Raw genomic sequence first — 25,374 nt, forward strand, 5'->3', positions numbered from 1 at the left:
TTCAAGAGCCTTGGTAAGTGGAAAAAGGCACAAAAAGGAAAAAGGAGTAACGCCCCTTTCTTAAAGTTCCCACACCAACTCTGTGTGAAGTCATACATTGGGATGGCGTCCGCTGGGGCCTAGTTAAATATTTATTGGAAGAAATGTACTACATTGTGTTCTAAAGGAGCCAGACTGAACATGGCAAGTTTCAGAAACTTTGACTGAGGCAAACTGGCCTGAATGTAAGAAAATTCCATGAACTTAAAGACAATGGAACTCTGAGCTTCATTTTCTCTTCAAGTAATCACAAAATTTAAGAAGACTCAAAAAATACTGTATTATTCGAAATTGTTCATTTTCCTCTTTAGTGTCCCTTTAACACTCCAAAGTTATCGAATGCTTAGGTTGGCCATTTCTTCCCTGTTCTTTATCACCAAATGATTGAGCTATCATGACGACTTCAGCTCTTGGTAGAGCTTGTGGTGCTCAAAGCTTATGGACACCTGTATCACTCCTGTAGGGGTAAAATGAGTCACAGTACACAATGCGAGCGCTGTTCCCTGTAATGTCCAGCTGAGAATGTCTTCAACCTCCACGAGCTGGTAATTTATGTGCCTGTCCATCGCTGCTCTTCACAAAATAGAACAACAGATTCTTTGACAGTAATCAAAAGTTCATGTATATTGGAAGCCCGGTCTCTCTATATCCCTTGAAAGCTTGTGAACTATACATGGTGCTGTGTCTACCCGCTGTGCTGACTTGGGACTCGAGGCATTAGGTATAAAAGCATGAGCTGACAGCTTTAATTATTAGGCGTTGTGGCCACGTGCACTGGCGCAAACTGCAAAAATAATCCGACCCTCATTTATATGAACACCAAATAGCTCCAGGCCGAGATTCCAACTGCGGCATCCTTCCTCGCCCATTGTGTACTCTTGGGATACTCGGGCCGACATTTATGAGTTGTGGTTGGTGAAACTGAAACAATGATTTGGAGTGTGGGTGAAGGTGACAGTGGCTTTTGTTACATCGCCTATAGTGCTATGCTTCCCTTAGTAATCTGAAGTATGCATACCATTTTACATGCATATTATTTACATATATACTGGCGTCTTAGAAATGAGACGTAACAGGAATGGGTACAAACAAGAAGTGAATTGACTAACAGCTAAGAGTCAAGAAAACACTTACTAAAAGAAAAACGTAGGTAATGATCAACAAATGGATTGAGTAAATAAAAATCAATGAAGTTCCCAATTTCTTGAGCAAAGGCCACCTAGGGTGAGTTTCCAAGCAAACTATCCAAATTATTACATACTTCAGTACTGTGGTGAAAAAGAAGAGTACCTTTAGACAACCAAATGAGCTTACAGTAGTGCAGTGTTTAATACGGGTCTGCAACCACATCGTGCAGAAAAATCAAGGAAAGAAACTGGTATGAGATAAGAAGAATTAACTGCCTTGTGGAGCATAATAGGTCACGCAATAATTTGTGTAACGCCTACAGAGACAGCCTGTGCAATAAGAGAGGAAAATGACAATTTTAGACTCAAATATGAATTACTCTATAATAAAAGTCTAATGAAATAACTATCATTGGACTCAAATATGGATGCTGTGAGGCACTGATATCCACGAGGAATTCATTACAGCGATCATCTAGCCCATATACCACATCTTGAGCCAGCATAGATATATGCCACTGCTGCAGAACATGGTTGAGCTTTTAGTCCTGTTCACATCAGCCGTATTGGCCTACTTCAAAGCCTATATTGTCTAGAATAGCTCATGCAGCTATCCTGCAGATGTAATATAGGATTTGCGAGATCCGGCAATCCTCTGCTCAATATCCCTATGTAGCCCAGCCTTCTTCCCTTGACATGCATGAACTTCATTAACTTGACTAGTTATACGTTATATCAGCGCATACGCTGCTGTAGAAGGGGACTGCTCTGTTTAACTTATTTCAACAAGTTATGCGTTCGTTCACAGTCTTAATTTACATTAACCCATACACTGCCTTAGTCACAGCATGCAAGTTAGCAAGCTGAAAATAATGTAATTTGGATGCATATATGTTCAATGTTTCTTTTATCTATGCAGCAATTTCGCTTTATGGACATTTCTGCAATATTTACTGGGGTGTTTATGTACTCGACTTCTTTCCGTTGATTTCATAGGGATTGCTGGAATGACATAAAAGTAATACGATGCATCAAGCGCACTCTACACAATCCACAGAATTCAAAAATGTGTGCGGACTCATACGCTTCCATGGGATTCGAGTTAGTAGAAACAAGTTATGAAGCATATTGACGGGAACCTCAAAATAAAACAACTTTATTTCAAAGTACTGACAGCGCAGCTTGCAATACCAGTTAGCTCGTTTAAACATTGTGACATATGCAGTGCAGGTATGCAAATATGTTGCTGCACATATGGTATTGAATAATAGTGCATGAAGAATTGTTAGCCCCAAAATAAAAAAAAGACTTTACAGTTTTCTTTAAAGTCCGCAACTCATTGGGCTTATTAACAACCTCTGTTGGAACAGCATTCCAAACAGCTTTCAGCAGCTCGTTTATGAGAACGATCAAATCACTTTGCTAGCATGTATATTGATAGAGTTTCATTAACTGGACTAGTTGAAAGTACTGACAGCGCAGCTTGCAATACCAGTTAGCTCGTTTAAACATTGTGACATATGCAGTGCAGGTATGCAAATATGTTGCTGCACAAATGTTATTGAATAATAGTTCATGAAGAGTTGTTAGCCCCAAAATAAAAAAAAAAGCTTTACAGTTTTCTGTAAAGTCCGCAACTCATTGGGCTTATTAACAACCTCTGTTGGAACAGCATTGCAAAACGGCTCTGGCAGCTCGTTTATGAGAACGATCACATTACTTTGCTAGCATGTATATTGATAGAGTTTCATTAACTGGACTAGTTTCAATGTACTGACAGCGCAGCTTGCAATACCAGTTAGCTCGTTTAAACATTGCGACATATGCAGTGCAGGTATGCAAATATGTTGCTGCACATATGTTATTGAATAATAGTGCATGAAGAATTGTTAGCCCCAAAATAAAAAAAAAAACTTTACAGTTTTCTGTAAAGTCCGCAACTCATTGGGCTTATTAACCTCTGTTGGAGCAGCATTGCAAAGCAGCTTTCAGCAGCTCGTTTATGAGAACGATCAAATGACTTTTCTAGCATGTATATTGATAGAGTTTCATTAACTGGACTTTGTGATGTAGCTGTTTTCCCCCGATAAAGGACGGATGGCCCAGTGCCCTAAAAAATTTCTGAATGCGACCGTGCTGCGTCGAGAAAGAAATCTGTGACAGATTAGGTCAACCATGAAGCTAGCCTGATCGATCAGCATGCAGTTTCACTTCGGTCTGCCGTAAATGTCACTTTTTAACGTTCGCGCGGTTTGCACCCGCCGGAATTACCAGCCAATATGCCAGCCAATGTCGGAATTACCAGCCAATAGTTCAATACGCGCTCGGGACTCTCGTATAAGTGGAAACGAAACATACTGCACCTAACGGTTATCGGATATCAATTATTTACGGTAGCGCGATCCGCGATGGCTGAACGTAAGCTTTGTAATATATATACACATCTGCGAGCAAAACACCATGTCAGTGGCAGGCACAAGATCCACGAAGATTCACAAAACCTGCTTTCTTGCACAGGCTACGCTATAGTTTCAAAAATGTCATTTCTGTGCATCGTCGAGCGTGTTTGAGATGAACGTACGCACATCAAGTCCAGTTGGCGTGGTGATTACGGCAGCTCAATCAAAACGGATCGAGCAGCCGTGCTTTGATAATGCAGCTGCTTTTATAAGGAACACTGTTCGATATAGTCATTAATGGTTCTGCGATAATGTAGCAACAAACAAGATTCGCCCGTTGAGAGCTCCGATTTCTGATAGCAACCGCTGTATACACGCCCGCCGCTGAAGCAACTTTCAACCTGAGGTTATTCATTTTTTTTATCACCACGTATTTATTTGCGTACATGTATAAACGTTTACGGAGTCTTCCTCCGTGCACAACACATCACTGTCACGGAGTGCCTGTCGCCGGGCCTTGCAGCCGTTACAGCTCCCAGCGCTGAAGAGCGGCCAAGTGCGCCACGTTCCCAGCGCCCAACAAACAGTGTCTCTCCAACGGTCTTCATACTGGTCCCAGCGCACAGCGTGCCAGTGTACCAGCGACTGCAGACCTTTTTCAGGGCCCCCAGCGCATTTTGCACTGGCTCTAGCACCCACCTTTCCTTTTCTTTCTTTCTTTATTGGTTTATCACATATACATGTGATGGGAGGCGAAGGGAAAACCCATTCAAGGATGGCTTGAGGGAGTCCTTCGCCCCCACGCTGGCAAAGACAACAGCAGAGGCACACACGTCCTGTTCACATGGTCGTACACATTTACAAAACCATCATATTAAGCACAACATTGCCATAAAGCTTGACAAAACCATAAAATTAAACACATTAGTTACTGTCCTACGTAGGGCATCATGCGTTAACATACTTTACTTCACCTCAGCATCGAATGACAGCACATTTCATAACAATGTACGCTTAGTAATAGTGACATTGAAACAATATATTTAAATAGAAATCGTAAAAAGCTCTAGTGGTCAATGTTAGGCTAGAAAGAATGTGTAGAAGTCAGATAATGTTGCTTCGCGAATATCGATTTGTTTCTTATTTAACTCATTTAGTAGACGTGGAATTTTTTTTTGGACATTTGCCGACCATAGCCAGTCTGACAATATGGAACATTCCATATTTCTGTTGTTCTAGTGGCATATGATGCTTCCTTCAAATGGAGATTCACGAAACCCATGAAGATAGAATTATGACAGTCATAGTTAAGGCGATATTCACGCCACAATTTATACTCATATGTGTCTTGTACTCTCACTATTTTGAATTTTTTAAAGAGCTCCACAGTAGAATGCCGGAGTGGCACATTCTCAATTATTCTCAAAATTCTTTTTTGCATTACTAATAGCCGCGAGAAGTTCGACTGTGTTGTAGTCCCACAGACCAAATGACAAAAGTTTACATAGGAAGCGAAGAGGGCGTTATAGATTAACAATTTTATTGACTTCGGAATTAAGTAGCGGTTTCTGTTCAGAATTCCCGTTATTGCACCTAACTTTTGTAATATCGCATTGATATGCTCATCCCACTGCAGTGATTCTTAAAAAATGCACACCAAGTACTTTAATAGACCTAACTAGCTCTATCTCTGAGCAGCGATAAACTAGGTTACGTACTGCTGAAACCTTCCTGCCTATAGAATGAAACATCACAGCCTTTGTTTTCTTTGTATTTGTCTTTAATAGGTTATTATCCGCCCACATGCTTAGTTCCTCTAAGATGGCATTACCTTTATGAAAAAGTTCGGCATCTGATGAAGACGAAACAAATATGCTAGTGTCGTCAGCATAAATTACAAATTTACCTTCTGAAGATATATGGACTATGTCATTTATATATAAATTAAAGATCAAAGGCCCGAGAATGCTACCCTGCGGTACTCCTGAGATTATTTGCTTTCTGTCAGATACCATTTCATTCATTGACACAAACTGACGTCATTCCGAAAGATAACTTTTCAGATGCATCAGGGGAAGCCCACGAATGCCATAGTGACTTAATTTTTCAAATAAAATTTTATAATTTATGTAATCAAAGGCTTGCGTAAAATCAACAAAAACACCAAGAACCAATTGTTTTTGTTCAAATTTCTCCAATATATATTGTTTCTGGTCGAGAAGAGCTAGTTCTGTTGATCGATTTTTTATAAATTCGTACTGGCATTTCGTTATCACGTGCATGTTGCAGAAAAAATATAGTCGATTACAGATTATTTTCTCGAAACCTTTAGAAAATACAGGCAGTATCGACACTGGTCTATAATTCGAGAAGTCTTTTTTGTCTCCTCTCTTATATAAAGCCACTACACGAGCCACTTGCATTTTGGATGGAAAAACACCGGTTGAAATACACAAGTTATATATATATATGTCAGCACAGGAGCAATTTTATTTATTACGTATTTTACTGGCCTTACTTACAGCCCATCAGCATCGCAACTTCGGCTGTTTTTTTAACGCCAAGAAAACAGCGCTAACGTCATGCTCTACTGTTACTTCCAAAAAGAATGTATTTGCATTTTGAGGATCTAGAGCTGTGTAGGATGCACGTGGCCCAGTGTCAAAATCTCGCTGCAAGAAGTAGTTGTTAAACACGTTGACCATACGGTCACCACTGACTGTTTCCCCACCGTGCAAGATTTCTGTCACCGGTTCCTTCCTGTCGCTCCGTCCTATAAGTGAATTCAACTTGTTCCATAATATATCTGTTCGTTTAGAACAGGAAGAAAATAGATGAAAGTAATACATTTCCTTTGATTTTTTAAGTTCTTTATCTAGGGCATTTCTAAACCGCTTAAATGCACTTAGGTCTACTTCTTTACGCGTACGCATAAACTTCTTAAATAAACGATCTTTTTTGTCAATCTTGTGCAAAAGCTCACGCGTCATCCATGGCTTTCGACAGCCTTTCACCCTTTCTAGTCGTTTGTAGAAGAAGTGTTTTTTGTTTACTGCCGAAAAACAACTAAAAAGTATCATAAGCCACATTGGCATCACTAGAATGAAAAATATTGTCCCAACACACGTTACTTATATCCAAATAGAAAGCATCCAGAGCCGTTTGCGAGAACCGCTGGAAACCAGAAGCAACATCAGTGTCCACTCTTGGACTGTCGGTCTTAATACAGCAGCATATTGGGTTCGAAAGCACTCCTGTTGCAACCAAGGACTTATAATAATTTGTTATAAACAAATCAATGATGGTCGGTGAGCACATGGTAACCCTTGTAGGAATATTTACTACGTATGCACAGTTATAACATGAAAGCAAATTTTCGAACTCAAATTTTTTTACATTATCGCAATTCATATCTATGTTGCAGTCTCCGCCGGTGACAACATTATACTGATTTTCATTTACAAATGTAAGCAAGTTATCTAAGAAAACAAGGAAAGAACGCATGTTGCCATCTGGAGGACGATAACAGGAAACAATGACGGCATTGCTAAAAAGAACACACACTACTTCGTAATCAGCAGTTAGACAAGAAAACTCTTCAACCAGAACTGATTTAAAAGAACTATTGACTAACAAAGAAACGCCTCCACCTCGTCGGGTTAGCCTACGCACAAAGAACGTTTTCATCTCGGGAATTTGAAAAACATCCAGGTCATCTGATTGTCAGGTTTCTGTTAACATAATAATATCAAAGCAGTAATTCATCCTCTTGAAAAGACATTCAAGTTCCGCGACCTTGTTTCCAACGGACTGCACATTTAAGTGAAAGCACCGAAGAAAACCACTGTGCTTGTTATCGAATTCTCGGACTAATTCAGTGAGTGTAATACAGCCTAAGGAATCCATTGCAAGTTGTGTAATACGTTACACAAGCAGATACGCTGACAAAATAGGTCAGTCGCACAGGGCAGTCAAGTCGTCCTCACCCCTGATGACTGCAACTGGTTCCCCATTCTTTCGGCGCACCAGGACTTTCCCGTTCGAGTGCCATGCATAATCATACCCAACCCTTGTAGCCCATGCTCTTGCTATCCCAAGGAGAATTCATGCATGCCTAGTCATGTTCTCTGTTATATAGAGGCCCTCATTAGAATGTCGGAGAGTCTTCCTCCTCGCCAGCCAGATGTGACGTGTGTCCTGGTGCACAAAGCGAACGATCACTCCCCGCATCTTGCCCGGCTTGGATGCCATCATGTGAAGGGCGGAAATGTCTGCACGACCAAGTTTATCAACACCCAACTTTGCAGCGACATCATTGATTTTAGATAGAGGTTCCTCCCCCTCTTCCTCAGGTATTCCGTGGATTTCTATATTCAAGCGTCTACTGCGCCATTCAAGGTCGTCAACGTCAAGCTGTAGCTGGGCAAGACTTTTAACATTACAGGCTTTCTCAATTTTATCAACTCGTCCATGAATGCATTTTATCTCGTTCTCGTGCTTGTTTAGACGTTCCTGAATGTTATCAAATTTATCAGATAGCAGTTGAGCTAGCCTTTCCACTTCTCCGACTATGTCAGTCAAAGGAAGGAGAGCGGTTATCTTCTTGCTCATGTCTACTATCATGTGTTTGATTTCGGCATCTCCCAACAATTCTACAGTAGGTGCATTGCCCTCCGTACCAGCCGGCCTGCAAGCCTCACACTTCCAGTTCTTCCTCTTAGTATCGCGTTTGGACGCAAATGCTTCTTCTGTCATGCCCGAACAGACTGTGCCATGAAAGCTAAATTCACAACCGCTGCATGTAATAACATTCTTCTCATCGTTCAGTACAGCTCGGCAAGCGTAACACTTAGGCATGCTTGCAACTCAAAGTATCAGAACAATGGCACAAAACACAATGGGTGGCAGCGGCGACAGTAAAAAAAAAATAAAGAGCAAGAAGCGTGCACATAGTGCACGAGAGTTACCAACCTGTAATGTACAAGAAGAACGGTCAGACGTGCTGCCTGCACTGTCGCCGCTGCCAAAATGCGAGCTGCGTGCCTCACGGTACGCCCCCGATGCGAAGCACAGATCCGCCGCTATGTCGCTGTTCGTCGTTGACAAGCGGCGCGTTGCAAGACGATTTTCTTCTTGAGAACCAGCAGGCGCGGGAAATTCAAAGTTCAGGCAGAATACGGCCGGCACAGTTGCTGGTTAAAATCCAAATGAAGCTTTGAACACAGGGCCTGTAATGTACAAGAAGAACGGTCAGACGTGCTGCCTGCACTGTCGCCGCTGCCAAAGTGTGCCGCCAACAACATGTGTATCCAGTGCGCTGCGCACTGGTACAAGTGAAATACAGCGATGCCAGCGTTGGCCCAGCACAGAGCCATTGCAAATCAAGACGAACCCAGCACTCCCAGCGTCACAGCGTGTGCCATCCAGTCGAATATCTTCGCTTCCAGCGCATTTACAGCGTTCCCAGTGCAGAAATCCCACTGGAAAGGCACTGGGCGGCACTGGTTGTTGCAATAGGGTCGCATTTAAAATGATTGAAATATTCGCATAAGATAAAAATCTTTGTAACAGCAAAATGATCAACAGGGAGATATCGTGCTTGTACTAAGACATCCAAATTATACATCTGAAACAGGAAGCTGTGCACATTTTTGAATTCTGTATGCAAAAAAAGCTCGAAAGAAGAATCGCTTCGAATGCAACTTTAACGCTTGCAGATATAAAAGGATTTTATTGCAAATGAGCTGCAGTAAATCCCCAAGTTGCAGTGGGCAACTTTTTGGCAACAGACGGATGAATGTTGTCATAGGAAGTATGTTAAACCCTAATTGACAGACCGATGTATATGGTGCCCATCAAACCAATGGCAATGCTGGAATACAGCATCCGCATTGCAAACACTGAAAGTGCAAAAAAAATCGCGGTCTCACAGCGAGGAATCGATTAGCGGATTGGGATAGAGTGTAATGCTTGTCTCTTTATCGCGTAGTTGCAGCATCGTTCATGATCATGCGAATCACAATTCCCGACATAAATCTACTCCCATCTCAAGTTGGACTGCACTACACACGCACGAGCAAGTACCTGGAGGCACTCATAATTCAGTTTATATTGACTTATACCATAATGGGTTATGGGTGTCATGTAGAATTGAGTTCGTTCATAATGGAACCATGCGATACGACGTCTCTTCAAAACTTAGTGTTGTACATTTATTGAAAACGTTCCTGCAGACCCCATCTCACGCTGAATATTGACCCTATTGCGATTCGCATGCAAAGCAGTATTGCTACCACGAGTGGTATTGCTACCACAAAAACGTGCGAAGTATGAAGCATATATACTGCTGGAATCCTTTATCAAATTCATCTAGACACGCTGGGCCATCTAGAGGTACCACCGTGAAGTCCGCACTTCTACATACGCAGATCAGACTGTGTATAATACTGTAGACGGGTGCGAGTCCGCCTACTAATGGATAAATTTTAAATGTTTTAAAATGTAGTTAGCATCTTATATACTTCGAGCACTTTCCGGTGCCTGCCTGTCTGCCAGCCTTTATACTTCGCTCTCTGTCTGCCAGTGTGTCTAGCTGTCTTAGACTTTAACCGTTATTTCGACAACTTAGGTCAATGCTTGTACATGGTCTAATAGATAAAGAATGCAGTGGCCTGTTATGAGGACAGGGTTCAAAGCCAGCCGGCCTACACACTTCGGTCACTTGGCACGGGCAGAGGCATGGAAAAGCGTCATGTGCCTAGGGACACATACTCAAGGATTCAAGTTGGAACACGGTTCCCTTAGCGCATGAGCTCTATGCTCCACCCATAAGACCATGTCGGTGACCCCAGTTGTTGGCAAAGCGAGTAGAGACCAACCTAAACACATCGCGGAAAGTGCTTGAAGTATCCAACAAATAATAATCGCATTAAAATTCTTTCATAAATTCTGAGGTACATCAATGTGCTCAACTTGCAAATACTCCTCATTTGACACAATACACTGATTTCACCTCCTCTTCCGTTACTTGAAGAACCCTTGGATGTCTTCTACATGCGCCTCAGGAGCGATGTTATTTCGTTTTCAATAGTCGTAACATCCCGGAAACACCGCCTCAGGAGCAGCAGTTTGCGTTTGGGGAAAAAATCGCAAGGAGCTATATCTGTGACTTAGGGAGGGCGTCAATCACATTGATGTTATTGCGTGACAATATCTCCCGCAATGTCAATCATAAAAATGGCATCAAAATGTACAACACTTCCCCTTTATATTTTAATGTAGCCAGTTCACAATGTGTCCCTAGTACAGCTTAGCGTCAAGCTTGAAGTGGATCTCTGATGTCACGTCAGTTGTAGGTTGTAATAACGTGGTATAACAAACTGCTGGTTACGCATGTCAGTCAGCCTGGTGCAGTGGTCGCAAGTGAGAGGATAACTGAAAGCTGGGTACGTTTTGCACTTCTACACATTACGGGGGATATAGCTAGAACTATGCTATTGCTTTTCTTACAGTTCTACCATCTCTCTCACCTTCTCCTCCTTCTTATTCAGTGAACTTGCTATCATGCACAACTCCTAGAGGCTTGATTATGGTATTAACTGCTGAACGTGGCTGATGTGAATTTCAGTAGTTTGCGATACCCTCAAAGCCATGCTGTAATTCCATACATGTTAAAAAGGTCAATTCAGGATATGTAATTGGCTGTGGCATTGTCCGAGAAACAAAGTTTTGTTGTGAGTAATGTATATACTCGCATTAAACAAAAGCGTCTTATGCATGCCATGCTCAAGCCGTGCTGTCCTACAATAATTATATCATAGCTGCCATGTCAGCAGCTACACACTATTGAAAGCAGCAAACAGGTCATCATGGACTTTTATTTGACCGTTAAATTATTGTGGCTACCTAAGGTTTAACCTTAGCGCCGTCTGGCATAGACAGCATTAGCGCAAAGGGAGGCATATGTCATTAGTAAGCTTTTGGTATACGTACAGACTGAATAAGCATGTGCTAAGAGATTGAGGTTGTACCATAATACGGGTCGACATCCAAAGCATAATTTCATTGTCATTTTTCCATTTAGGCCATGAAGCCACGTTTCTCTTTAGCCTGGGCAGTTGCTGCACACTAGGGCAATCCTATTCATTTCTACCTTTACAGTTATTCCTGTTATTCAGCTTCATGTTGCTTGGCATACACATGCACTTGGCGCAAGGCCTAAGATAAGTGGTTTGAATGGGCACAATATGAGTTGCGACACACATCTCACTGAATAAACCTAAGGATTTGGCTTTAAAGGACCACTAAATAGAAACATGAAATCAATTCATATGCATCAATTATTCTTTCTTTTTGTGCTCAATTTCTGATGGAAAGTTATTTCTAGAAGACTGTGTGAAGGTCAGGGCTTCATTTTCTGCCAAATGTTGCACCAAAACATCAATGCCGGTACGTCAGGGGACAATATGCAGTCCAGAGTATTTTGCTGTATGTTGGCAGCTGCGGCTCAGCACATTTGGTCAAAAGTTGATAAGTACAGTATTTCTCTTTGTTAGAACGCTATGTAGACAATATTTCCCCCCGAAAATGAATTAGGCCTTAGCAGACGGTGAGCAAGTGCGGGAATTTTAGTGTGGTTTCACCACCTGTATTTCGTTCTTGTCTCTTTTCTGGCTTACGAAGCCTCCTGTTTTGGCAACTGCAGTCTTCTTCTGGTGATGCGGAATAGTTATTTAATAATGCAGCTCTAATAAATATTTTTTTCTTCAGTCCCCTTAAATATTTGTCTGAATGATGTGACATGAGACAATGTTGCCCGAAAAATATTTTACATGTCAGTGGTTTGTGTTGCCATATAATCGCGAGTACTGTCTTTTAGGTGTTCAGAGATGTCACTGCACTTGGTCCTCATTTCCGTAGTCACAAAGAAGCCATAAGCATCTATTTGAAATGTCCTTCAGGAAATTATATCATGCTGTGTTTGCTGGACCTCTGGTCGGCGATTTCAGCAGAAAAGCACCGTACTCTTCAAAGCATTTACATTATGTCAGGAATGTGTTGGCGATACTTTTTACCTCAATTTTCAAGGAAAAATTGATTAATCCTGTTGACTGTAGCAAATTTATATCAAGCCTGATCTCTGTAGCTGACTATGCTTATTTAGTACTAAAAAATTAAGCTGGTTTTCGATGATGCTACGTTTTCGCAATACTGCAGAACCACCAGTTGGGCGAAATAATAAAATGAACATAACTACGTTTTCTCTAAAACCAAACTGTTGTCTTACACAGCAACTTCAGTAAGCTTTTCTTTCAGCACAGTCACAGAATTAGGAGCTGTGTTAAAATTAAATCGCATAGAGGTGTGCCGCATCTGATGGTATGATTCTTGCTCTTTGTGTCTATTGTAGAATTATATGGTATCAGTGTTCCTTTCGATGCTATTCACAGTGCACACATAATAATGAGATATGGGACAGGCAGATGGAGGAATGTGCAGCGTGCAAAATCCAATAAGGGATACGCAGTGTGCTAAAGAGGACAGCACTTTATCAGTCTGTTTCTTACTCATTTTTTGGTGTGTGTGCACTATGAGCACGATGAAAATTAGCTGTTACCAACTTTCCCAAACTTCAGCTCTGGCAATGGATGTTTTTGTCCACAAATTACCCATATGTCAGTAGTAGTGCTGGTGATATTTGCACGCATAAAAAAGAGGATTACTTGATTCCAAAACAATTTTATTTGTTGTACACATGATACTGAACTGGTCAGTGTTATATTAAACGTGGAATGATTAACTTACACTACAGAGGACATAACTTAGAACAAGTAAGTGTGCAAAAGTTCCTTGGGGTATGGTTTAGTGAAGAGTTGTCTTGGACCCCCCATGTCAATTATCTGCTCTCCGAACTCGCGAAGTCTGTTGGATGTATTAGAAAAATAACTGCTCTTCTACCCCTTTGGCTAAAGCAATCACTATATTACTCCCTGTTCTATTCTAAACTTTTGTATGGCATTCTGGTCTGGGGGACAACGACAAAAGGGAACTACGATAGGCTACAGCTGCTGCAAAAACGTGTCCTCCGGATTTTTGTGAACCACACCGGCCCTATTAGTTTGTTGCCGACACAACCACTTTTTCCTAGATTTGATGTTTTACCTGCAAATAAAGTATATTTATGGACACTGGCACAGCGAATATATAAACAGAAACTCCACAGTATTTACACACCTGTCTTGGCGCATTATGACATCCGTAACCCCAACCGCAGAAATAAAAAAGTCAGAACAAATTATGGAAAACAGGATCTGGAATATCAGGTAATAGACATGTTAAATAACTGTGCTTCTATTCTGGATTTCTGCCTACCCAGAAAAACGTTCAAACGTGAACTGCGGCTCATTTTGTTTTCCGTCGACTCTGTTTTTGGTTGAAATTGTTAAGTTACAATGACAAATGTAAATTTCCGTTTCAATTGTTTACTTCCTTTTCAGTATTTTTGTGATACGAGCGAATCTTGAATGTGATTTTTGAAAAATAAACTGTCCGTAGTGTTTAAGTACACCCATATTGTATAGAATGTATGATGTAGGTTCTGTGCGTGTACTATTTGTAACGCCGCCTCTCTTTTGTTACCAGCTCTCTGCTGTACTGCTGTAGACTGCTCCTTTTGTTACGGGGGCAGAGACCTCGTCAGGCAATCATGCCTTTAGTCTCTGCCACCCGCAGGATGATGTGATTTTCCTGCAAATAAAAACTGACTGACTGACTGACTGACTGACTGACTGACTGAATTGGGTAGGAACCTATGGCGGGATTCTTTATTGTGCCCTGGTGCATTCAGCTTGTGCAGACCTTTCAAGCTTGTATTCTCTTGACAAAAAGTGGGCTGAAGCCATAAGAGGAAAGTTGTAAAAGTGTGTTGAAAGCCTCCTGATAGATATGCTCAGTGTTGCTACTGTGGACGCTTATTAGTTAGCCCTACTAGGTAATGCTATTAGGGTCATGGGGCTTTGACACTGTAGGGCCTACAGGATGGCTAGCATTACAAAACACACTAAAACGACTGTAAGGATGCATGTCGTGCTACGGTATCCTAATTGGCCCACGAAGTGACCAACTGTGCTTGCACTATGTGGCAGTGTGGTCCCGTTAACCTGACTTTATCAACTTTACCACAATGTTAAGAAGGTGGCAAGTAGGCAGGCATGGCGTGGGAACTTGTTTCTCTGCCTCAAATAAGCTGGGAAAGTTGTGTGTACGCATCTCTAGCGCCATCTGGATGCCAGAAGAACCGCCGTTTGTTAAGCGTTCCACTGGAGTGGTCTATTGAATTTCATGTCATGAGGGATGTATTACATCGGTGAAAGTGGTCGATGTGTCAATGACCGTTTAAAAGAACATGCTGAAAAACTTGAAAAGGTAAATTATAAATACACACATTTAGTTTCGCACGCTAGCATGTGTACGCACTGTGTGGATCGGTTGAAAGAGACGACTATTCTGAGAAAAAACAGTGACAAGGCCGCGCGCATTACCTTAGAATGCTAACACATTAGAAAATTAGGCAGCAAGTATTTTAGCACTCCTTCCTTTTCTTTCTTTGATGCTGCATTTGATCTTCTGGATGCTGCTGTCGCAGGGGTTCTGATTCAAAGAAAAAGAAAATAATTGCTTGCGTTTTGTTGCGCATGATTGGCTGCATTTCGCTTGCATTGTTGACACGCTGTCAGCCTTCACGTGTTTTCACCCTTCATTTTCCTTGCTTTATACTGGCATATATGAGCCGTGCTGTCCTTGTCAATAAAACAAGTTGTTAGTCAGCGCTTGTGTGTACGTGTCTCCCTTCTTGTGGGCGTCTGTTTGCGCTGTTATCTTATGTTTCAAGATGAACCAACTAGCCGAAAAAGAAGTACTGACATATAGGGAAAGCCTCACAAATCTCCCCAGTCCTATGGTCCTTATACATCGCCACAGTTGCACAGTTTTCAAACAAAATAATGCAACTGAGCTGTGGACTACCAAGTGACCGCCAAAATGACCTGAGCATCAATTTAACATTATTGCAAATCCAGTCATTCATACAGTGGCCTGTTTTACCGACGTATTGTCTAGTGCACGATAGTGGCAATTTATGTCCATTAACACCTTTGTGATCTACGTACTTTCTTTTACAAGTCCTTTTTTACAGGTTGTGATGCATGCCTCTTCATTATTTACGTGCCTACGCAGCAAAGCAAGCTTCTGCCATGCTGAGAAAGAGTTGTAGGAGAAGCTGACGTGAGGATACTTTTCTCAGCCCTGAATAAGCTAGGTTTGTTGGCTTGGGTTTGCATTCGTTAGTTCGATGGTTTTTGGAGGCACTTACGGGTCCTTTCCTCACACTAAGGCAGGCAAGCTTGTGGGATGTGCTTCTGCAAATTGCACAGCGCACTACAAGTGCAGGTGTGGGCCTCATCTTCGGAAGGAAGTGTACTAACGGCACGATTCACAGCGCAGATGACTCTCATTGAGTCAGGCAGAGCACCAGTGCTGATGTTTGTTCCCTTGCCCAAAACAGCACGCTTAGCTTCAGTGTAGTTTTAGGAAGACATGTTGGACAAGTTTGCCCACTCATGCTTTGAGTGGGCAAATTAGTCTTAAGGCATAAACTTTTTTTTCTTGCAGCTGTCTGTACTAGTGTTTCCTTAGCACCGGCTTGAAGTTGCCATGAAGTTGTGCATACGGAAAGTCGTGAACAATGACCCTTTAGTTGGCACATTAAAAAGAAGTGATCAGCTTTGATGCCCTTTATTTTCTGTTCGCATGCACTCTAAAACAAAATAACACCCTTTGCGTTGTATTTTGGCACACAACAATAAACGTCATCTCTCTTGTCCGCGTTTCCTTTCTTTAACGCTGTGAGCCCGGTACTTCCCAGTGACGAACGGCATGTGCGTTATCAGCATGACAAAGCATTCCCGACAGAAATGTAGCGGGCGCGGCGTTTTCAAGAAAGAAAACGCAAGCAAGCAAGATGACGATTGTTGTGTGGCGGATGTACACCACAATGGCAAGTACCTTTGTCTAAGAGTAATTGTGCTGTCAGTAATTTCTTCCCAGCTTGCTGATTTATCTTCATATCCCATGCTGACACTACTGATGTCTTCAAGTGCAGACTTTTCAGGATAAGGCTTTGCAAGTGTGGTTGATGAAAAAGTGACACTCACAGGGGGCTATTCTAGATGTGAGTGATACAAAATGGCGAATCTTGGTTACATCTTGCGCATAGTTGTGTAGGAGGTAAGGGTTTGACGCAAATTCGCCTCGTCTATAACCTCAAGATAATCACTTGGTCACTGACCGCAACTTCACAAATCATGTTACATGACAAAATGAGTTTCGTTGAACCTTTGAGAACACCTTCTACTGAACTAATTTTCCGAACATTGCAACCGACATTGACTGGTTCGTCTCACATCCAGAACAGAAATCTGTGTCATCTTTCCTTCAAACAGACTTGCAAAGCGAAGAATCTTAATCCATAGAATCTGCATTTGAAGGCATCAGTAGTGTCAGCGTGGCACCACAAGATAATTCGGCTAGCTGGGAAGAAACTACTGCCAGCAAGAGTTCAGTGCGGACTGAAAATCAAGGGCTTGCAAACTCGAGCGTTCTTTGCAAGGAGCGAACTGCAGCAGATCATTACTTCTGTCTTCAATGATGCACAGCTAAATTTCAACTTCACGGCAACACTAAAGGACGACCTATGCAGACAGTCTCAATAAAATTTGATGTAATAAAACCAAAACAGCCCGTTGAAACTGTATCGGGCATGCGCTGTCTGCGCTACCTTATCAGGACAGCACTGATATCACGCGTGCGTTTGACTATTTAAGAGCGTGCCAATAAACCCTTCGCGGCTTGTTCCTGCCATCGTGTAGCTGCCTCGATCTTTACCAGACACACGTCGCGTTCGTTACATGCTGTCAGAAGTGGGCACTTCGGGTCTAAGCGTGGATCCAATGGAGCCCCAACGATGGAACTACTGAAGGCACCCCATCCTTGCAACTTACCGGCATTCTCTCTGAGCAATGGAAGCGCTTCAAACAGAAGTTTGACTTGTTCACAGTGGCAACCACAGCGAAGGAGCAACCCCGCACGGAAGCTGCAAAAGCGGCACTCCTTCTGAGTGTGGCTGGTGACGAAGCACTTGACATGTTCAACACGTTCAAGTTTGAAGCACAAGAATCCATCGAAGACTACGCAACAATCGTTGAAAATTTTCGAGTCTTACTGCTCTGAGGTAAGCAACGAAGTGCATGAGCGGTACCTGTTTCGCTCGAGGAAGCAGGCAGATGGGGAACCGTTCGGAAAACTTCTTCGCGACCTAAAAAAGCAAGCTGGGCAGTGCAATTTTGGAGAACAGCGTGATTCAATAATCCGGGATCAAATAGTGTTCGGCACGAATAACTCATGTTGCGCGAAAAAATGCTTCGCGAACAACAGTTTACCCTAGTGAAGGCGGAAGAATTTTGCAAGGTCGCCGAATCTGTGGCGCAACGAAGCGAGGTCCGGAGAGCCACGGACAGCCACATTGACGCTACTGCGGGGCCCGCAGCTGCACCGAGAAACAGAAACGCCCAAGATGGCAATAAGCAGTACAGCTGCACAAAGTGTGACCGGTGGCACAGACCAAAGCAGTTTCCTGCATACGCAAAGAAATGCAACGTATGCCACTTGCCCAATCGTTCTGCGATGTGCTGTCGAGAATGGTCCAAAATTGCCGACGTCAGCAAAGACGACTTTGACGATAACTTCGACATCCTAGAAGTTGGTGTTAGGAACACAAATGCGAAAGACTGGATAGTGCAAGCTAAGGTCAAGGGCAAGAAGGTCTCCTTCAAGGTAGACACTGGGTCACAGGCCAGCTTACTACCGTTTTCGGCACACCGGAAAATGCGTGCGGCGCGACCGTTGACCGCTGCTACCTCGGTGCTACGGGCCTACAAAGGAGGCGTCATAATACACTTCGGAGCAACGTCGCAGGAGGTGACGGTAGGAAATACTTCCTCCACAGTCCAGTTTTTTGTCGTAAAACAGGGGAGTCAAGCCATACTAGGACTGGAAGTGAGTGAAGCCTTGGGCCTTTTTCAACGCACAATGGCCACTGTATGCGCCTCAACAGACTACGAAGCAGTGACGAATTTCCAGCACCTCTTCCAGGTATTAAGCTGCTTGAAGCAACCATACAGCATGGTCCTGCAACCAACAGCAGTTCCTGTCGTTCAACCAGCGCGGCATATTCCCCTGTTCCTGCGAGGCCCTCTTCAGGAAGAGCTGCGAAGACTGGAGCGCGAGGCCATCATCGTAACAGAGAACGACCCCACGGACTGGGTAAGCCCTTTGGTTACCGTCAAGAAAAAGGACGGCAGAATTAGAATTTGCATAGACCCCCGGAAAATTAATGAGAGCGTAAAAATAGAACACTTCCAGCTCCCAAGGCGCGAGGGTATGGAAGGGGAATTGGCCGGCGCAACTGTATTTATTTGCTAGGACGCAAACTACGGCTTCCACCAGATGGCACTTGACGAGCAGACGTCGAAAATATGCACTTTTGCTACTCCTTTTGGCAGGTGCCGTTACCTCCGATTGCCCTTCGGCATCGCCTCGGCGCCTGAAATGTTTCAAAGCACGATGACTCATGTATTTGAGGGCCTTCCCGGTGTGAATGTGTACATTGAGGATATTTTGGTATGGGGAGCAAACAAACAGCGTTCAACAAACAAACGTTCAACGCAAAAAATTGCCGGTTTGGTGTTACGGAAATACAATTTCTGGGCGCGACAGCATTTCGCCAGACCCAAAACTTATCGAAAGCTTGCTTGAAACGCCGGAACGCAAAACCAAATGTGATGTTCAGCGCATGCTCGGTGTAGTCTACTACTTTGCAAAGCACGTGCCCCGGCTTTCTGGGCGGACTGCGCTTCTCCGAGCGCTCATCAAAGCACACGCAGTATTTGAGTAGACTGAAAACCGCAGAAAAGGGTGGAAAGGCATTACTCAAATTCTAACCATGACACCCGTACTCGCCATCTTTGATCCCCAAAGGCAGTCCAACATAACATCTGATGCATCAAAACATAGCACGGGTGCAGCGCTCTTGCAGTGTCACGATGGTGATAAGTGGCACCCTGTGGCATATGCATCCCGTGCGCTAACACAAGCTGAGCAGCGTTACGCGCAGATTAAAAAGGACTCTCACCATTTCGTTCGGCTGTGAGAAGTTTCACCACTTCGTCTACGGGCACAGTTTTTATTGACACTGACCATAAACCGTTGCTATCTATTGCTGCGAAAGGGATCTGCGACATGCCTCCCCGCCTTCAAAGGTTTTCTTTTAATACTTCTGAAATATGATTTCGTTTTGCAGTACGTACCAAGAAAACACCTCGTCTTGGCCGACATGCTGTCAAGATCGGCTCCGGCTAGTCACGAGGACATCGCTGGCGCCGCTGACGACGTGGAAGTGCACGCAGTGCAAGTCCTGGGCTATTTGGTCACGGGCGCTACGCGACAGCAGCTGGTGCAAGAAACTGCGCGTGACGGTCACTTGAGCACTGTCATCTCGAATTTGTCAAGCGGTGAGAGCCTGCAGAGTGAACTCAAGCCGTTTTCATCAGAGCTTTCCTTCGTGGACGGTATATTGCTGAAAGGAACAAAAGTGGTCATACCTAAAAGCATGCGACGTGAAATGCTAGGACGAATTCATACTGGGCACCTAGGATTGCAGAAATGCAAAGAAAGAGCACGACGTTTGGTTTTTGGCCTGGCCTCAGCAGCGGCTTATCCCTGCTGATTCAGAGTTGCGCTACTTGTCGCAAGTTTTCATACAAGCAACTGAAAGAACCGTTACCCATGCGCTCAATCCCATTATGTGCATGGGTTTGAGTTGGTGTAGACATTCTTTCTTTTGGGGAAGTTCGTACGTCGTAGCGTTTGACACGCTTTCAAACTTCCAGGAAGTCCAGAAGCTCCAGGACACCACTGCAAGAGCAACAATTTCCGCACTTAGGGCAATATTTGCCAGGTATGGCGTACCTCTGGAGGTGTGCACCGACAACGGGCCGCAGATTTCAAGCTATGAATTCGCAGAATTCGCAAGAAAATATGACTTCGCTCATGTCACATCCAGTCCGCGCTTCCCACAGTCCAACTGTCTGGCAGAGAAAGGGGTACATATCGTGAAACGCCTCTTGAAGAAAAGTGAAGACTCGCGCGCGCGAGGACTTTTGGCTAGGCTTGTTGGCGTACCGCTCTACACCGCTTGTGGACGGTCGATCACCTGGAGAACTTCTTCAAGGCAGGCGTCTCAGGTCGAATGTACCCGATTTTGGCGACGTGCAGCCTACGCCAATCAAAAAACATTGTCAGAACAACGTCGCAAAGCATTTATCACCCTTGGACAAAGGATCGATCGTAAGGCTCATGGACACATGGTCCCCGAAAGGTATTGTGATGGGTAGAACTTCTCCGAGGTCCTACAACGTGGAAACAGAAGGTGGTCGGGTGTTTAGACGTAACAGACGGCATCTCCTTCAGACTCGTGAACAGTGGACAGCAGACGAGAGTGATGATGATGACTGCGGTTCGTCTTACAGCTTGTGCACTGACTCTCGTGCAAGTAGCTCCGTTGATGTTACACCGTGCCAGCCTACACACCCGCATCCTCATGCGTCGTCCGCCGATGGCCCGGCACCAACTACAGCGCACAACGTGCAATCTCCTCCTAGGCCGACGCTAGTCCCAAGAAGGTCGGGTCGTACCAGTAGGCCACCGCAGCGGCTTCGGTACGACGCGGCCTTTAATTAAGTAACCTGAACTGTTGTGCTTCTTCGTTACCCATCAGAGGCTGTATCGGGCATGCGCTGTCTGCGCTACCTTATCGGGACAGCACTGATATCACGCGTGCGTTTGACTATTTAAGAGCGTGCCAATAAACCCTTCACTGCTTCTTGTTCCTGCCATGGTGTAGTTGCCTCGATCTTTACCAGAGACACGTCGCGTACATTACAGATACCACAAAGTTATCTAGAGGTTTCTTCCTACAAGCCCACTAAGCCTGCAACTGCCATTCTGTAAAAGGAATCACCACTGCGGCGATTCAACCAACCCTGACGAGGGTGACGCTCACCATGGAACGTGCCAACGGTAAGCTTTTTTTGAGGCAAGACCACGAACTTAACCTGCCAAAACAGGAGCTCTGTTGGCTTGACTTAGGTCAGTGACCCTAAATTCATTATGAACCAGGCTGCATTAACAATTGAAAACTCAGGTTAATGTCTTCATCATGTTGTGGACAACAACAGATGAAAGGGGGCGATCTGTGACTAGTGATCCTGCCCAGGAGTCCGCGATGTCAACAAGCGTGAAAATCATTTGCATAGGTGAACATTTGTAAAGCGAACTTGTGCTGTCGCTTGAAACAATACCGTGCACTTTAACAAACGGTGCCAATTTTTCAGGCATAGTGAGAACCCGCACTGCACATATAATTTAGCTAAAAAGAAATTAAGGCATAATGGGCCATATACAAGGAATGGCAATAGTTTTGGAATAAATCGATATTTTCTCAAACCATGCGACAATTTCTTATTTCGGAAAGTATGAAATATTGTTGAATGTAGCTGCTGTCAGATGATTCTGCACAAGTACTTGTCCTTATGCATGTACTATTTGCCCTAAGTAAATTCTGAAATTTTATCTGCCAAAACCACAATAAGATTATGAGGGACGCTTTAGAGGGGGACTACGCAATAATACCGCACACACGGGGCTCTTTACCGTGCGCCCAATGCACCTTATATTTTGCCATTTTGGCCCCATAGAAGTGTGGATGTTGTGGCCGGGGTATTATGCTGCTCCTTTTGGCTTAGCAGTGCAGTGTCAAAGCGACTACGCCACAGTGGTTTTTGCGCTCCTGGCAGAAGGGTAGTTTGCAAGAAATGTACTTCGCTCGACCTATTTGTGCTGTTTTATAAAATTAGATTTTTGGCTTGTTACTTCTGTTGCTTCAATACTAGTAAAAATTGTTGATGAAAGAGTGTGTTTGTCTTTCTTTTTATACTTTGATAACACTCGTGTCTGCGGCAGACTAATCTGACAGGCTATTCTACCACAATAATGCATGTTCGATTAGGAGTCATAAGCATTGCAGGAAACCACTTATATTTATTAAACGTTCAGTATCCCATATGTTCTCAACGCTGGAGTACTCTTACCTGTGTGCATGCAGACAAAACTGCTTCTGCCTTTGCGTTATAATGTTCCTTAAGTGAAAATAAATTGTTGCTTTTTTTTACTTTTCCAGATGCTCTGCAAGCACTCACCCAAGCAACACATTCCAGTGGTCACCTCTCAGAAGCCTGGGTGTGTCAAAGTACCATTAGAAGGCCCAATAAACAACGCTTGTGAGATCTATGAAATGCTGTTGCTTGAACTTTGATGACATCACTATTAATTAAAACGTGAATGGCTGTCAAAAGAACCTGCGTAAAGTATACTCTTTTATTTACATATGCAAGCCATTACTTTGTCTGACATTTTCACCTCAATGTTACTTTTTGCCGTAGCATTGTGAACAAACCATTACAGCAAGACAACACTGATGTAAGGTCCCCAAAAGTGATCATGCATGAAGTATCACTTACACGAATTGTATTTGCCTTATTATAGTGAATATTGCCACAGCCTAGTAAGAGACGGGAAAGCCGGTGTCCAGGAAATGTAAAAGCACTTTGTCAGCGCAGTCAACGCGACGTCGTTGTCGTCTCAGTTTTTCTACTCGCGCGCTACTTCAGCGTAGTTTTCATCGCCTGGCACATACCCGCGGCGACCATAGAGGAGGAGGCATTTGTCCCTCATTTGAAAAGGAGCCATCATCCCTATGCACCAACGTCCAACGGCTGAGCACAGACGTTGCAAAGTTGAGGTCATGAGGAAAAGTGTGGCTTCATACGAAGCACGTGCACAACCTCGGGCAGATTCCGCCGGCGTTTGGAGCATTAATGGTTGTGGGGGACCACTTCATAATTGACATCGCTGATGCAGCGCAGAACTGAATACGGGAGAAAGTATCTTCGCAGGAGCTTCTCACACAGCCCCCGCCGACGAATCGGAGTCCAGACCCACACCTGGTCACCGACGTTGTATGTGGTGGGTCTGTGCCGAATATTGTAGTATCGGGAACCGTATTCCTGTTGTTCTTGGATTCGGAAACGCGCAAGTTGCCTGGCTTCCTCTGCGCGTTGCGTAAACTCCTCGGCACCAGTCTCGTCGTCACCGCACTCGTGTGGCAGCCTTGCCTCCAACATTGTTGTCACTTCCCGGCCGTAAACGAGGTTGAAAGGCGTCACGCGTGTTGTCTGTTGTCGCGCCGTATTATACGCAAATGTAAGGTATGGTAAAATCTCGTCCCAGTTCTGGTGGTCGACTTCGATGTACATACTCATCGTGTCTGCCAGAGTCTTAAGCAAACGTCCTGTCAGCACATTGGTTTGGGGATGATAAGCCGTGGCCTTTCGGTGAGTGGTACCATTTAATCGAAAAACGGTGTCCAGAAGCGCCGCGGTGAACGCAGATCCTCTGCCTGTTATGGCCACTGCGGGAGCACCATGTCTTAGGACGACGGCTTCGATAAAAAATCGCGCTGCTTTGGCTGCTGTTCCACGTTGGATAGCACCTGTTTGGGCGTATCGAGTAAGGTACTCTGTAACAACGATTATCCATCTATTTCCGGCAGTAGACACTGTACACGGACCTAAAAGGTCCATGCCAATTTGTTCGAACGGCGCCTGCGGTATCTGGACAGGATGCAGTAGTCCAGCTGGCTTGCCGGGTAGGGCTTTGCGGCGCTGACAATCCATGTATGTCTGTACGTAGCGTTTCAGGATCGACGTAGGTCTTGGCCAATAGCAATTTAGCCTAATTCTTGCCAATGTGCGGGTGTAACCCAAGTGACCAGCGGTCGGCTCGTTGTGACAGGCATGTAGGACTTCGTCGCGAAGAGATGCGGGAATGACGAGTAAGTAGCTGCTTCCGCTATGTGAAAAGTTTTTTTTTTCATAGAGAACGTCGTGGCGCAAGCAAAACGAAGGCAGCCCTCTCGCGAATAACCTCGGCACGCTGCTTGTTTTCCCTCCAAGTAATCGAAAAGAGGATCTAGTTCTGTGTCCTCGCGTTGGTGGCGTGAAACGACGACAGTATCTACCACGCCTAGAAAAGCCGCGTCGTCATCGTCGTGCACTGCAGTCTCAACAGGAGACCGAGATAGGCAGTCGGCGTCGGTGTGTCGTTTCCCTGATTTGTAGGCAACCGTTAAGTCGAACTCTTGGAGCCGAAGACTCCAGCGTGCTAGCCGACCAGCTGGATCTTTTAAATTAGCCAGCCAGCAAAGTGCATGATGATCACTGCCAACGGTGAAACACCGACCATACAAATTTGGCCGAAATTTCAGGATGGCCCACACCAGTGTGACGCATTCTTTTTCTGTAGCCTCCGTCAATGATAGCGTCCTGCTGGCGTAACTCTTTCGGTGCCATGCTGCCGCTGTACAAGCACTGCGCCAAGGCCCACATTACTAGCGTCGGTATGAAGAATCGTAGGAGCGTCGTCATCAAAGTGTGCGAGCACGGGAGGCGTCTGCAACCGTTGCCGTAGGTCGTGAAATGCCCGTTGCTGGTCTCCGCCCCACACGAAGGGGACATCTTCTCTGGTGAGATGTGTTAATGGCCATGCGATGCGCAAAAATTTTGCAATAAAGCGTCGGT

This window comes from Dermacentor variabilis, chromosome 3 (assembly GCF_050947875.1).
Source record: "Dermacentor variabilis isolate Ectoservices chromosome 3, ASM5094787v1, whole genome shotgun sequence".
Taxonomy (NCBI): Eukaryota; Metazoa; Arthropoda; class Arachnida; order Ixodida; family Ixodidae; genus Dermacentor; species Dermacentor variabilis.